The sequence below is a fragment of the Heptranchias perlo genome, chromosome 6, assembly GCF_035084215.1.
Source record: "Heptranchias perlo isolate sHepPer1 chromosome 6, sHepPer1.hap1, whole genome shotgun sequence".
Taxonomy (NCBI): domain Eukaryota; kingdom Metazoa; phylum Chordata; class Chondrichthyes; order Hexanchiformes; family Hexanchidae; genus Heptranchias; species Heptranchias perlo.
The window spans coordinates 103,058,205-103,074,929 of record NC_090330.1 but is presented as its reverse complement, the minus strand read 5'-3'; the positions used below and the strand labels follow the sequence as shown (position 1 = coordinate 103,074,929).

Sequence of the window (16,725 nt, the reverse complement as noted above, 5' to 3'; positions counted from 1 at the left end):
AAAAGATTGTCCAAGGACAAAAGTAATATATAGTATTTTATTATAAGCTTTTTTTAAACTGAAGTTTGTGGAAATGTTATGACTAATAGAGTGTTTACTCCATTATATTTTTCCACAAAGCCATAAAGCCCAACATTGATTTATTGGTGCATGAAGAATTCTTTCCATCACTTAAACTGAGATAGATAGATAGATAGATAGATAGATAGATAGATAGATGGATAACACTTATGAGGGCATTCTTCCATCAATGTAATTTTTTATGGAATTTACATTATCATTTTGAAAGTTCTACTTGTGGTTATTCTTCTCTTGACAGCTAATATGTTGGGGATATGTGATGGTACATTGTTCATGGTCTACTGAGAGGAGCAGGCTTGATGAATCAAATGGCCGTTTGCTATTATAAGACTCTTTTTACATCCTCATGAAATTCTACCACCTCATAATTAGCTTTTGGAATTATATCAAGTTTTCGTGAAATAATATAAGGAGAGTAGAAAGAAAATAATAGACAATGGAACTCATCCTGAAAATCCTGTATTATTCACACAAGCATATTTCACTGATTTAATTCTACTTTTAAAAATTCTCATGCTACGATTGGCTATCAGTTAGAAAACTGATTAATGTTGCTTCCCCAATAGACCAGTTGATTAAAACAGCATATAACTGAACCATACAGACAGGAGGACTCAGGTTCGATTTCTGGTCTGTGCCAATTTAAGTTATTTTAATGAAGTAGCAGTGGCAAGGTAGGTATAGCACAGGAGGTGGCCATTCGGTCCATCGTGCCTGTGCCGGCTCTTTCAAAGAGCTATCCAATTAGTCCCATTCCCTTGCTCTTTCCCCATAGCCCTGTAAATATTTTCCCTTCAAGTATTTATCCAATTCCGCTTTGAAAGTTGCTATTGAATCTGCTTCCAACACCCTTTCAGGCATTGTGTTCCAGATCATTACAACTCGCTGCGTAAAAAAATGTTTCCTCGTGTCTCTTCTGCCGATCACCTTAAATCTGTGTCCTCTGGTTACCGACCCCTCCAGCAGAGGCGTTGGAATTCAGCATCTCCAGGCTAATGAGGAGACAGTCAACCACAGTTTCTTGCTTCTCATATCTATTCATCGACCCCTTACTAAAAACTGCGCAAGTCTATGTCATGTGAAGACAGGATTGGGCTCAGCTACAATGCCGCATGGTTGAAAATCCTACCAATATTTTAAGTAGAATCAAAGAGGAAGAATGGCCATTTGAGTGAGGGAGGAAAGGGTGGCCAGAATCTGTGGTACTGCACCTGCTAGGAATCAATGGCATCAGGTGAGGAGTAGATTCATTTAAAATGGTTGGTGCCACACAAAGGCAAATTCAGTGAGGTTGCAGATGCAGTGTGGAACCTTACTAGATGAGAGCGAGATTTGGAGATAAGGCTATGACACAATAGCCCTGATTTTCTGACCTGCATTGCTATCCAGTGAAGCTCCGCTCCAGCAGTGCGGCCTTGTTAAATTTGCCTTTTAATTCACACCCCCAACCACTGATGTAGACAGGCAGCCATATTGGCATATTTTAGACTTGTATTTTCAGCAGTCTAAAAACATCAAAATACCTTTGCTGATGGCTATATTGAATTCTACTTTCTGCACCAAGAGTGCCATTGATTTAGCAGTAGAAACAAAACTGGGCTTGTCTATTATGAAATGAAAGCTTGTTGCAGGTCATCTGTCAAAGTCTATTTCACTGCAATGGGTCAACAGAACATTTTCCAGAAAGCTCAGCAAAACAGGAAAATTACTTCATAACAACACCAGACTGAATAGCAATAATCGTACTTACCTGTACCATATCAAGCAACTGAGATAAAAGTCTCAGTAGCTTGATATGGTACAGGTTGATACTGAGATAAAAGTCTCAGTTGCTTGATATGGTACAGGTTGATACTGAGATAAAAGTCTCAGTTGCTTGATATGGTACAGGTAGATACTGAGATAAAAGTCTCAGTTGCTTGATATGGTACAGGTAGATACTGAGATAAAAGTCTCAGTTGCTTGATATGGTACAGGTAGATACTGAGATAAAAGTCTCAGTTGCTTGATATGGTACAGGTAGATACTGAGATAAAAGTCTCAGTTGCTTGATATGGTACAGGTAGATACTGAGATAAAAGTCTCAGTTGCTTGATATGGTACAGGTAGATACTGAGATAAAAGTCTCAGTTGCTTGATATGGTACAGGTAGATACTGAGATAAAAGTCTCAGTTGCTTGATATGGTACAGGTAGATACTGAGATAAAAGTCTCAGTTGCTTGATATGGTACAGGTAGATACTGAGATAAAAGTCTCAGTTGCTTGATATGGTACAGGTAGATACTGAGATAAAAGTCTCAGTTGCTTGATATGGTACAGGTAGATACTAAGATAAAAGTCTCAGTTGCTTGATATGGTACAGGTAGATACTGAGATAAAAGTCTCAGTTGCTTGATATGGTACAGGTAGATACTGAGAAAAAAGTCTCAGTTGCTTGATATGGTACAGGCAGATACTGAGATAAAAATCTCTGTTTCATTCCTTCAGTTAACCTGCCGACACTATGGGTAGACTCCATTATTATTTACATGCCCCTTGTATTAAATTAAACTGAAGCAAAGTATCTAAGCAAATCATACACACATGAGATTTTATTGTGAAAACAATACATGCAAATTCCTTCATTTTTTTTCTTTTTCTCCCCTACTTTTCTGATAATGTTCACTCTTGCTAGTGTATGGCTTCATAGTGGCAATGGCCTTTTGATATCTCGCCTAAATGTGAGGCCAGAAAGTGTGAATGAGCTATTTGACCGTGGAGGGCAAGCAGTGGAACCTTATACTATCTACACTGACATCCACATAAGCCCACTTTTCAAAAAAAGCCACCGTATAGTGATTAGGAATAGAAACCTTGGTTGGTTTTGCCCCTCTATATCCAGGCTCACACTACTTCATTTTTGATTGATTTGAATAAATTTGACTTTTAGAAACTACTCCCTGGAAAATACCCTTTTAAGATTACTGATGCAGACAGCTATAAGTATGAAATTTAAATGATGCAGATGGTAACCAGGCAAATTATATTGTCCAATACATTTACATGAAATTTGCATGTCCTTGATTTTAACAGAGGCAAATACCTTCGTTAAAATAGCGCATGGCGGAATATGAAGTGAACACATTAAGCTTTCATAAGATAATTTCACACATGGTAATTTCCAAGCTACCATTTGCTGAATGGTGCAGTTAGGGCCTATGTTTAGGCTGAAGTATTAACAACAATATTGATACTCGGTTGATTACATCCAGAATACAATTTGCAGTTCTGTATTGAAGCTATTTGTTTATGATGTGTGATTGTATGTAAAACATATTCACCACCATTTTGATCATGGTACACCCATATAAATAATAACTTGCCCATAGTATCTGGGTGATGTGGCATGTAATCTAGACAATAATCACAACAACAACTTGCATTTATATAGCGCCTTTAACGTAGGAAGAGTGTTATCACAGGAGCGTTATCAAACAAAATTTGACCCCGAGCCACATAAGGAGATATTAGGACTGGTGATCAAAAGATTGGTCAAAGAGATAGGTTTTAAGGAGCATCTTAAAGAAGGAGATAGAGGTGGAGAGGCAGAGAGGTTTAGGGAGGGAATTCCAGAACTCAAGGCCTAGGCAGCTGAAGGCACAGCCGCCAATGGTGGATCTATGAAAATGGTAATATTTTATAAAAGAAAGGACCAATGCTGGTTTATTTTACACCTGTCACTACAGGAATGTTACTTGTTCCATCAAAGTCTGGGGTAACACAAAATAACATGGGAGTTAGATTGTGGCTAAACATGGGAGTTCGATTGTGGATACTGGTCAAGGCTATAGTATACCTGTAGCTCTTCTTTGTTGCTGATACATGTTGAGTACCAGTAGATGGAGTCCCTCTATGAGTATAATTTCAGTAGAAGTATCAATCTATCATCATTTTATAGTAATTTCAGCAAATATGGAGCAAAGACTATGGGCACGATTTTAACAGTGGGTTGGAGGCAGGGGGCATTAAATAGCTACGATTTCAGACCCGCCTCCAACCCACCCATTTCCAGTTTTCATCGGGGCGGGTGAGCAACCCACTCCCAGGAGACAGGTTGGGCCTTAAAACATTTCAAGGAGGCTTCTGAGACCAGCCTGTCAATTAGGCCGGTCAGCTGGATGGGAAACTGATAAAAAAAAATTAAAAAGACGTCCTTGCGTCAAAACCGTAAGGACGTCCGGGAAACCCATACTTCCGAGTTTCCAGCCCACAACTTGACCCCCCCCACCCCCTTCCCGGCTTGGGGTCAAAATCACGCCCTATGTTTATTCACTGTCAGCTTTGCATAATTCAGCTATCTTTAGGTTACAGCTGCCCCCTAAAAACAAAGTACCTTCACAGGAAACATAAAACAACCATCCAGGCCTTCTTAAATTGGTGGTAGTTATTTTAGTCTGAAATAATCATCTAAATTCATAAAAGAATAGTACAATGTAAGCTATAGGATTTGATAGTTAAAATATAGCAATTGTTTAACTGTGATTTTTATATGTGCTTTATGAATTTTCTATGCTTGAATTTTTTATTGATTGAGTCGGTTTCAATAAACTGCAGAAGCATGCTAAATTTTAATGAAATCTTAGCATAAATTAATTTCCTAATCAGAAGAAAAGGAATGTGAATTTCAATTTTTAACACATCTAACCAATTTTCTGAAACACGGCATGCTTCATTTATGAAATGTATCATAAAGAGGATTGTTAGGTCGAGCTTTTTCATTTTAATTGATGGGAAGGCTTATTTTGCCTTTTTTCACTTTTATCGATAGATATATCCATTTGTTGCAGATATTTCCCTTGGCCTTTGGCATATTGATCCAAGCTGTCGAGAAAGGATGAGTCCTTTGATTGTGCTTCACTTGAGAGCACAGTTAATGCATAAAAAACAGTTTATGCTGTGTAGGTCATTGGAAATGCAGGTTATTAATATGCAGCCAAGACAAAAAGGATAAAAGGCACTAATATTGATGGGAATTCATGGTAAGGAGTGAGCGAGTACAATTTATTGCTATAACTCAACTGCGCAGTGCTTAATACATTCCATTTCTCTTTGGTTTATATCCTATTTGCTAGAAAGTTAGCAGAATATATACTTAATTTCAAAGGAGGATCTTATCAGAATTTTAAGAAGGAAATGTGCCTTTAGAAAGCAGTTGGCATAATTATATTGCCTGCGTGAAGCTCCTTTTTGCAATTATGAGATCTCAAAACTCTTGAGTAGTGAGTATAAGGCATAACATTCTGCTTTCATTTCATGCCCATACATCAGCGACTGAAACTCATAGAATTTTATTGTTTTTTAACTTTACATAATCAATGCTGCACCAAAATAACCCTTTTCAATTACATGATTGTGTTTTTTTTAAAACTTAGGATAAGAATTTGAGTCCTCTAGGGTTTCAAAGAGTACCTGTTAAGGTGCGAAAGTCCACGCTTACCTTGGTTCTTATGGACACCTTGAGGTAGATCTTGACTTAGTGCGATGGTGTAAAATGGTTGATAGCGAGTCGGCAGCCTGTTTCATATCTCTCCCAATTTTTATTTCAACGGAATGGACAGGATGTAGGTAAAGCAGTTCTGACAAAAGATCACTGACCTGAAACTTTAACTCTGTTTCTCTCTCCACAAATGCTGCCTGACCTGCTGAGTGTTTCTAGCATTTTTGGTTTTTATCTTAGGAGGAAAGTAATTCTGGTCAAAGCACAAAAGTACTTCAAAGCTCTCTACTTTGATTTGTTGTGGACGATCCCCACCATTCATTGCAGTAGCCAGGTCAATCAGCTCTTTCAGAATCCGAGTCGCAAGTTGGCTACTTTATATCAGTGAGGCAGGTCTCATAGAAGTTTCCTCAAATAAGCATAATAGTATTTTAGAATTTAACAATATTTCAATTTAGTACTTTAATGCATGCTGACGTTATATTAAATCACGCAAGGAGCTTCACAAAATCAAAAGTGTTACACGGCTTTTTGTTGCGTACAACAATGATAATTTTTCTGATGATATGTCTAATGAAGGCAATGTATTGCAGGATGCTGTAACTGGTTCCCTAAATTGCATTCTGCGGGGCTTTTATCTATTCTGTTTTGCTTTACAATCAGTTGGTTACTATTCAATGTGTAGATGTTTTAGCAATAAGCAGCAATACTATATATTTTAGAGTCAGTACCAAAGATCACCATCAGTGCGAGATGATTAGCTCAAGTGGTTAAAAAATGAGGACGGATTTGGATTGGAACAGGGAGAAGTAACAATATCTATTGTCATGTTGAACTGCAAGCATTGGTGGAAGCTAATGAAAGGTTTGGAGCTATATTGACTCTTCTGAATCATTTCACCTGATACCAAAGAAATGATAACAAAATTTGTAGAGGTGATTAAAGCATCAACATTTGTAAAAGTGTAATGCTACACAATGAGGTCAGTTTAGATTTTTATTATTATATTCTGTGAAAGCTGTGGCGATACGAAAAATCTTCTCACTCATTAAGCTGACTAATTCATGTTCTGAGGTGGAGTTTATTTCCCCATCTGCTATCCCTCTTCCATCTTTCTTCCCCACATGCCATCCTCCTCATGTAGTTCTGCAGAAATGTGCTCTTGATTGGTCTTTCACAAGGCCTGAATGGCCTTTAACGAGCAAAACATTTCTTCCACCTACCAATATCCAAGGTAGCAACCAAACTCAGTGCGACAGTACAAAGGATGAAAACATCATTACCATTTTCTACTGCTCTTCCTCTTATATTGATTCATGGTCTACTTTTTCATAATGATTAATGTGAAGAGGAAAAATACATACAACTGATCCCGTGCGCAATTAACCAAATAGCAGCTGAATGAGTGTATGTTCTAGTCCTCTCATCTAATTCACATGCAATTTAACTTGATTCCCTCCATTCGCAGGCACTAAATTTACTTTATAGCTTTGATATGACTTGCATATATTACACTGAGTTACATTGACTCTATAGCACAGAAATAGGCCATTCAGCCCAACTGGTTTATGCTGGCGTTTATGCTCCACATGAGCCTCCTCCCTTCCTACTTCATCTACCCCTATCAGCAAACCCTTCTATTCCTTTCTCCTTTGTGTGCTTACCTAGCTTCCCCTTAAATGCATCTATGCTATTTGCCTCAACCACTCCTTATTGTAGCACGTTACACATTCTTACCACTCTTTAGGTAAAGAAGGTTCTCCTGAATTCCCTATTGGATTTATTAGTGACTATCTTATATTGATGACCTCCAGTTTTGGTCTCCCCCACAAGTGGAAACATTTTCTCTACGTCTACCCTATCAAATCCTTTCATTATCTTAAAGACCTCTATCAGCTCACCCCTCAGCCTTCTCTTTTCTAGAGAAAAGAGCCCCAGCCTGTTTAGTCTTTCCTGATACGTATATTCTCTCTGTTCTGGTATCATCCTTGTGAATCTTTTTTGCACCTTCTCCAATGCCTCTCTATCCTTTCTATAATATGGAGACCAGAACTGTACACAGTACTTCAAATGTGGTATAACCAAGGTTCTCTACAAGTTTAACATAACTTCTCTGCTTTTCAATTCTATCCCTCTAGAAATAAACCCCAATGCTTGGTTTGCCTTTTTTATGGCCTTATTAACCTGCGTCACTTCTTTTAGTGATTTGTGTATCTGTACCCTGAGATCACTTTGCTCCTCTACCCCATTTAGACTTTTATTATTCAAGCAATACGTGGCCTCTTAATTCTTCCTACCAAAATGGACCATCTCACACTTATCTATATTGAAATTCATTTGCCAATTACATGCCCATTCTGCAAGCGTATTAATGTCTTCTTGCATTTTAATGCATTCTTCCTTTGTATTAACTATACTCCCCGATTTCGTGTCATCTGCAAATTTTGAAATTGTACTTCCGATTCCCGACTCCAAATTTTTGATGTAAGTTGTGAACAACAGTGATCCCACCACCGATCCCTGTGGAACATCACTTCCCATTTTTGCTAGTCTGAGTAGCCACTGTTTACCCCAACTCTCTTTTTTCTGTTTTGTAACCATCTTTTTATCCATTCTGCTACCTGTCCCCTGACTCCACATGCTCTGACCTTAGTCATGAGTCTATAATGCGGTACCTTATCGAAGGCCTTTTGAAAATCCACTAAATGTACTTTATAACTTTGATATGATTGCCCAAATAGTAACAGTGCTGGGCACATGCACCCACTAAAAGCATTACCTAGTTTTAATTGTGTTTTCTTTCCATTATGCGGTTCTACAAGTGTTTGGGAGGAAATTTTAGATCGGCATACATTAGAACTTACTGCAAACATAATTTAGCCACATTTTACACACAGCCAAGTTCTGGTCCTGACGTTAAAAGAGCATATTTCAATATATTAACTTTTTACTGTTGTGTTTGGCCGCTTCGAGGCCTGAATTGAGCAATATCACTGATGCAAAGGGGGGAAAGAAGAGGCCTGGGCCCAAAAGTGCAGTAGAGACCAGATGTAAGAGGAGGCCTGGGATGGCAGAACTGAAGTATGAAGAGAGATTGGGTCAACTAGGCTTATATTCACTAGAGTTTAGAAGAATGAGAAGTGATCTCCTCCAAACATATAAAATTCGAATAGGACTAGACAGACTAGATGCAGGGAGGATATTCCCGATGGCTGGGGAGTCCAGAACCAGGGGTTACAGTCTCAGGATATGGGGTATGCCATTTAGAACCGAGACGAGGAGAAATTTCTTCACTCAGAGGGTGGTGAACCTGTGGAATTCTCTACCACAGAAGGCAGTGGAGGCCAAGTCATTAGATGTATTCAAGAAGGAGATAGATATATTTCCTAATGCTAAAGGGATCAAGGGATATGGGGAAAAAGCGGGAACAGGGTACTGAGTTAGACGATCAGCCATGATCATTTTGAATGGTGGAGCAGGCCCGTAGGGCCTACTCTTGCTCCTATTTTCTATGTTTCTATGTTTAAACAGAATTTCCTGCATGAAGCCAAGATCTCTCACAGCTGGATTTCTGTCCCATTGAGGACAATACCGCAGCCATCGAAATGGAGATAACATTCCAAAATAGATTTCTTTACTACAGGCCGGTACAATGCAAAGAGCTTTGTTTTTTCCTTTATTATCTCTTTAATGTATAAACCAGATAATTGGCAAAGGACACCAATCACCACTTACCCACCCAAGTCACATGATACAGCTACACCTCCGGTGGGAGCACATCAGAAAGGATATTTCTGGACGGAGGCTTGATGACATCATTGAAAACTCCAAGTATTGATATCCATCCACTATTTTACACTACTGTTGCAATCATGTTTATTATTGTTACACACTTGAAATAAGACTACAACCCAGTTCTAATAGCATTTATTCCTACTACATACAATACTTGTAATGTTGCTCATCACTGTTAGCCAGATTCAATATAGTGTTTATTACAGTATTACCCAGTCCTAATAGTGTATATCCTGAAAATTACACTGTTCAATATTATTGTACGGAAGCTTAATGCATTCATAGCAAATTATTCTGTCTGCTATATTAATGGAGTTATTAACCTCTTCATTTTAATTGGGCTAACACCTCTGTTAAAATAACAGATGAAGCGATTTGGGAAGAACATGGTAAACATGAGTTCAATAATACCACACTGCGTAATTTCCAGGTTGTATCTTTTAACTTTGTACATCATCAGCTAATAGGCCAATCAATTTAATACATCATCACACAGCCCAGTTTCAGCAGAACCCATGAAGAATTACTGGGAAATGGTAATAATCATTGCCTATAACCAAGTGATTAATAATTATTCATGGCTGTTACTGCTGGAATTTTTGAGAATAATCACCCAAGGCAAAAGGGATAATATTTTTCTCTGTAACCAATTCTAATTAAGAATTTAAAATAGCAATCAACATAAGTCATAGAAAACAAGCTATGCAAAGATCATTATTCAATGCAGAAACTGTATTCCTGGTTTTATTTACCTGTTTATATTATATAATTTATCATAGCAAGTAGACTTGAGTGATTTGAAAGCAGAAAAGCAAGCCAATTGGAATAGAAGCAGTTCAATTAGGTCAAACAAAACCTTTACATAAGTCAGTTCTGTTTTTTTTTAAGGTGAAAGCAGAATAAATAAACCAACAATCTAAACTTCTCCTTGGCAGGTTTGTTCCCAAAGACTTGGGTCATTTCAGGTTTGACATCACCTATCTCCTCATGTGCACCATCTCTGGCTATATTGGTGGCCCATATATCTTCCCATAGGTTTTACACCATCATGCCAGGTGGTTAAAAAAAAATTACATTTTAGTAAGTGGAGAGAGTCAATGGTTGTGTGTCTGGCCTTTTGCAATCCAGCAGGGAGGACAAGGTCTGTGCTCCCTGTTGCTACAGTAAGGACTGTTCCTGTTGGTCTAATGAAGGATCTCAAATCTTCAGCTTTCCCATTCCATGCTCCCCACATTCTCCTGCATACATTTCCCAAATCTTTTACATACACATAAACATATGTCATATTTTATTATATATGAAAATAAGTTTGTGTATATTTAATTAACACATTATTAAGAGATCTCCATGTAATACAATATAAATTGCATATAGATTTGTTCACTGTATGTTAATTCTAAACACCTGACATAAATCTCTATTAATCCCTTTTGTTTTAAAAAAATCCTGGTCTTGTCATAGATATGTATCCATGTTCCCTTGTATTCTAAGGGAGAGTGGTAACTTAAACCCAATTCATAGTGGTCTTAGGAGTGGGATACATCTATGTCTTAGTGATCTTGTGGTGACTATGCATTAAATCCCTAGTGGTTTAGTCATGACTGATTCATTCAAGGTCGTGTTAGTTGGCAGTCTTAGAATCACATATTGGCCTAGATTACTATAACACGTTTTCAACCCTTATGCCTGTCTGAAATTCTATCTGAAGCTGCAATCTGATTTTAAAAATAGCCTCATTCCTACTTGGCAATGCCATTCCACTCCTGATATGTTGCCACTAAAAATGATAACATAATCAAAGGAAACGGAACAAGTATCAGATGTAATCTTGGAGGGACTGTCCATGGTAGGGTGTGTATGTGCACACGTGTGTGCAAGTAACAGCTTTAGTGTGTTTGAGAGTGGGTCATGGTGCATCCATTCAGAAGTCGATGTGTCTGTCAAGGACCTAGATAATATTTGTTCAGAATATTAACAGTCTGGATCCTAGATAAGAAGTCATATTGATGGCACTCAGGGTGCAGTGGCCTCTGTCCATTTCATTAAGCAACAAAGGAATTAATTATAATGACTCTCAATCAAAATGGTCGGTGCATGCAATTTTGCTCCAGGCAATTTTGTAGAAAACAATTTCATAAATGGGAATAGACAGTCATGTTGCATCTGGAATAACAACCCTTTAAACAATTCTCAAACAGCTAAGAAGACACTTAATCAACATAAATGACGAAAAGTTTGTTAATCCAGCGTGACGTGTGCAGCATCAAATTTGTAAAGCTTGTTTCACTGACCATCCATGTGGGTCCTTATCGATCATGTATTGGAGAAACAGGAGGACATTTTTGGCCTGGTAGGATGGCCCACAAATATACTCGACAGGCAAAATGCATGGCAATCAATCATAGTTCATCTGGAGTTGAGGTGAGCAGCTAGCACAAAGATAATGCAAGAACAATATTATAAAGAAGGAGCACAAGACAGGTATGTAGATAAAGTTAACTGGTAATTATCATATGCAAAAAAAAACAAGGAAGGTAGCATAAGTGAAAAGTAACAGGTTAATGTTACATGTAATAATGTACTGCAGGAAAGAATTTCCATGGGCCAGATCACTTTGTCTTAATCCATACTGGCCTTATGTTTAAAGGCTACCCTCACACATAATAAGTAAAGGGAAGTGAAACAGGTAGTGGATCCTTCAAGAAGGAACACTGAATGGTACACAAAGTGAGAATCATGGAATTAATTAGGGAGGGAGAGGAGGATGTTGTGACATTCAGGGATTGTGCGGACTATGATCTGGTAAAATGTTCTCCTCTGAGATCATGAATATTTTTATTAGATAAATTAGTAAAAGAGCAAGGAAAAATACAACTGTTTACAGGAGCTCGCAATAGCACAGTAGATGAAAGTTATCAAATTATTAGCTACATTATTTAAGTTGAAGCATTAGAAGCCGAATATTTCTGGATATCTGTTTGTACCAGGTGGAAATAGTCCACTCTAACGTAGATTGAAACATGGCAAGATTAATACTATCTTTATAAATATGCATTCAGTTGAGGCAGAAAAAGTGTTTGATTATACTTGGACATAGCATAAATGGTTATGCCAGCATTGACTAAGAGTAGGAACTCATACTGAGGGTTGGTGAGGTGGAGGGAGGAAAAATGCACAATAGGCAGAGTCAGAGGAAAACAGCATTCGAGGTGGGATACAGGCTGGAGGAGGTTGCAGAGATAGGGTGGGGTGATGCCATGAAGGATGGACAAGAATTTTAATTTAACGGGGGTGAAATTGTTCAATGTCAGCAGCTCAAGAACGGGCTGATAGTGAATCGGTAGCCTGTTTTACACTGCACCCCACTTTCTTTTCAATTGAAGGCACAACTGGCGTTGACCAATTTCACCTCCAATGTGTTGAGAGACTGGAAACCAATGTAGATTAGCAAGGATCAGGTTTAGAGTGGAATAGGACGTAGCAGATTTTGATTGGAAATTATAGAGGTTACAAGATAGGAGACCAGCAAGGAGAGCATTCAAGCAATCGAGTCTGGGGGGGGGGGCGATAAAGGCATATATAAGGGTTTCAGCTGTTGTTGGGGTGGAGGTAGACAATGTTTTGGAGATAAAAGTAAGCGGCCTTTGTGATGGAGAGGATATGAGTTCTGAAACTCAGCTCGTGGTGGAATAGAATGCCAAGGTGCTGATCATTCTGGTTTAAACTGCAACAGTGGCCAGGGATGGGGATAGAGTCAGTGGTAAGGAAGCGGAGTGTGGCAGTGGCTTTACCTCCTCAAGATTGAATTGGAGGAAGTTAAGACTCGTCTAATACAGGATGGCAGACAAGCCATTTGACATCACAGCAACAATCAAAGAATTGAAAGAACTGGTAGAGATGAATGTCATTGGTACACATGTGGAAGCTGACCCTGTATCTGCAAATGAGATCACCAGCAGGCATGGAGATGAATAAGCAGAGCAGATCAAGGAAAAATCCTTAGGCACTCCCCAGATTACAGTACGGGGGAGGGAAGAGAAACCTTGCTGGAAATGCCATCATCGTGTTCAGAGAGGTGAGAGTGGAACCATATAAGAACAGTCCCACATAGCTGCATGATGGAGGAGAGGCACTGGAGAAGATGATGTAATCAATTAATGTAAAAATATTCACTCCTTACACAAAAACAACAACTTGCATTTATATAGCGTAGTAAAACTCCCCAAGGAGCTTCACAAGAGCGATTATCAAACAAAATTTGACGCAATGCCATACTACATCATATGCAATATTCCCTTCCAAATTTATGAGAAAAGTCCATACTCTAATAAAACTTACTTGAACCAGATTTGTAAATGTGTATAAAACATAACCATGTGGCAACATTAAGTTACAGAAAAATCAAGGCTCTTTGAAAAGATGTAGGAATGACAATATAAAAAGGTGCAAGAGAAGGATAAAGTATAACCTAGAATGTGTTTCAGTGTCTGTACTTACACTGGTAAATATACCAATTGTACTAATTATTTAGTTATCTTTATATTGAAATTACATGAAACAAAACATTTTTAAGATTTATATTACATGCTTACATTAGCAAAAAGTTATTTTTAAAGGAACGATATGAAAGTCACAGTTTGTGACAAACTCCTTTAGATGACTGTCATTTTTCCTCGAGATCTGATTTAATCATTGCTCCTCCGTTTGTGAGGGAGGACCAAGGCTTAGATGCTGCGGAACATGACAGCCTGCAAGCCACACACTCGGGTACCTTAAGCAAGGCTGATCAACTGCAGAGCTGCACCTTAATCAAACTCTTGCTTAATCATTCCACTGAGCCCATTGACTGCTAGTAGGACTGTCAATAATCACTATGGACAATGTTAAACTAGTTCTAATAGACTGCTCGAATTTTGTGGATAGTGAATCCTTTGGTTCGTTCCTATTTCTATTACCCAATTTCCATCCCCTCAACGAGGCTCTTATAGTACTGGCACATTTATGTCAAAATTGAGGAAGCTCTCATCATTCTCCTTAATATCTTCCACAAAAGTTTCCCCATATCTTGCACTACAGCATGGCTCATTCATGTTTGAGTTAAGGCCAAATGAGTTGGCTTTTTGTTGAAATGTTTGTTTGAATTTTATGGATCTGGCTGTGGAGGCTCACCACCACCTTCTCAAGGGCAATTAGGGATGGCCAATAAATGCTGGCCTCGCCAGCGACGCCCACATCCCATGAACGAATAAAAAAAAATGTTACGTGAATCACTACAGATACCAGAATGTGTCGAGCAATCGCTGGATTCTTGTGGCTGAGGTATCACTTTTGGGGAGAGTGAAAGTGAAACGTCTAATGTAACCCATCCAATGATATAGAGTGACCAGTCATGCTATCGGTATGCATTTGAAATGTTGAGGAGATAATTATTAAAGGGGCACCTACCTCACAAACATTACAAGTACTTTGACAATTTTTTAAAACTCTTTGCAAATGCACAAAGGATAACATAAATCTCCTAGGTGTGGTTTGATTGTGTGGACATTAACTCATGGCTCAGCTTGTCCTTCTCCCTCTCCAAACAAAAAAAGTTTATCACACATTTTTCTAATGAAGACACTGCCCCTTTAAAGTGAACATTGTCAAAATGTAAATATGGGTTTATGATTTACAAACAGCATAGAAGAACAAGCTTCTGTTGGACTCTCATAAATGGTGAATTTGTAATATTTTGCTTTTGCACAATTGGTTCAGATAGTGTACAATTATTAATAAGTATTAACATATATGCTGCATGTTATTCTAACTGTCTAGCTGTAAATATGCTTTATCATTTTATCCACAGGCTTCTGCCAGTGTTCCAATGAAATGCATTTGGAAACGAATGGAGTTGGTGAAAAATATGATTTTGTGTCAGCTAAAAATGTTAGTATTTTAAACCGTTAGTAAGAGATATGCAAGAAAATATATACCTGCCTTACCACATGACGCAAAATGCTTCCTTCTTCATTTATAATTGCATGTGTAGCATAAAAACAAGTAAATATAACACTGGGTGTCACCTACTCTGTTCACTTATGTAGTAATAAGGATGCACTCCAGCTTTTCACGAATGTTAATCCAAGCACAGAGCATCCCAAAGGAATTTGTGAAACAAGCATAAATAACATAGGACTTTGCATTGGTTGGCTGCAGACATGAGTTCGTATTATTGTGAAGTTGTGTCCTTCTAACCGATATTTTCCCTTCTGGCCTAAGCAGAACTTTTGAGGCAAGGCATCGAGTCGTGGTTTCCCCCATTGGTCTCAGTCTTTCCAGGAACGTTTCTAACTTCTTATGACATTGAATAAGAGCCATAAGGAACCTGAATGCAATTTTCAGGTACAGATGTGCATTTGTACCAGCTGTTGAGAGGCCTAACCAACGGTGCGTAAAGGTCACTCAAAAAATGGCTGCGGAAATTTTTAATTTTTATTTTTGTAGGCCCAGGTGGAGGAGGAGTCCTCCTCTTGGACACATAAATAAACTCCAGCCCACTGCCAGCCCATGCAAGGTCCCGAGGGAGTTCGCCTCCTCTCCCACCCTCCTCCCTGGCCAGACCTACTTGCCAGCTCAGCATGGAAGATGATCGATTTAGCGCCCTCCTATAACCGATGAGCTGCAGCAGGGCGCCTGTTTGGTGCCTCAGCATTTAAATGAGGCCTGAACCCAAAGATGGCTCGGGCCTGTCAACACTGGCTTTGGGTAGGCAGCACAGTCACTTTGCAGACTTCCCGCCCATTTCAGGCAAATGTTGAAGAGCACGCCCATGCTATCTGTTTAGCATAGGCGGTACTTGTAGATCATTTCTGGAACACACAGACAATTCTTCAAAAATATGGAACAATCTTGTTAAACAATGGAAACTTATACAAGTACCTGCAAGTATGCATTGAGACCGCAGACTCATCGTCTCATCAGAACCATCCACTTCTGTCTCCAAACGTTAACTCAATTCCCAAGTTTTTTTGACATTCACAATGATCAATAAATTTCCTTGTTCCGTTCACAACAACCACTGCAATTGTGACCATTAGCAATTTAAGGCAGTGAACCAAATTGACCTTGATAAAAAAAAAACCTTTTGATATTTTGAAAAGCGATCACCATCTGAACTTTATTTTATATCAACTTGAGCAATCTCCACATTTGCAACGTGATGTTCAAAAGGATTGTTTGTTGCCAGTGGAAGGAATAGGCTTGATAAGCCATAGTATTCCATGCTTTATGCTTATTTATTGTGAATGAATCCATTTGTAGGCCTGTCACTAATATCGCGGTATAACAGTTTACATCTTACATCTCTATTTTATAAAAAACTCTGTACACAAAT

At 38.5% G+C, this 16,725-nt stretch overlaps 1 long non-coding RNA gene across 1 annotated transcript in view; it reads left to right on the top strand.

The window, feature by feature from the left end:
• Positions 1-16,725, top strand: part of LOC137323114 (uncharacterized) — a 98,410-nt gene that overhangs the window by 54,885 nt on the left and 26,800 nt on the right. The window lies entirely within an intron of this gene.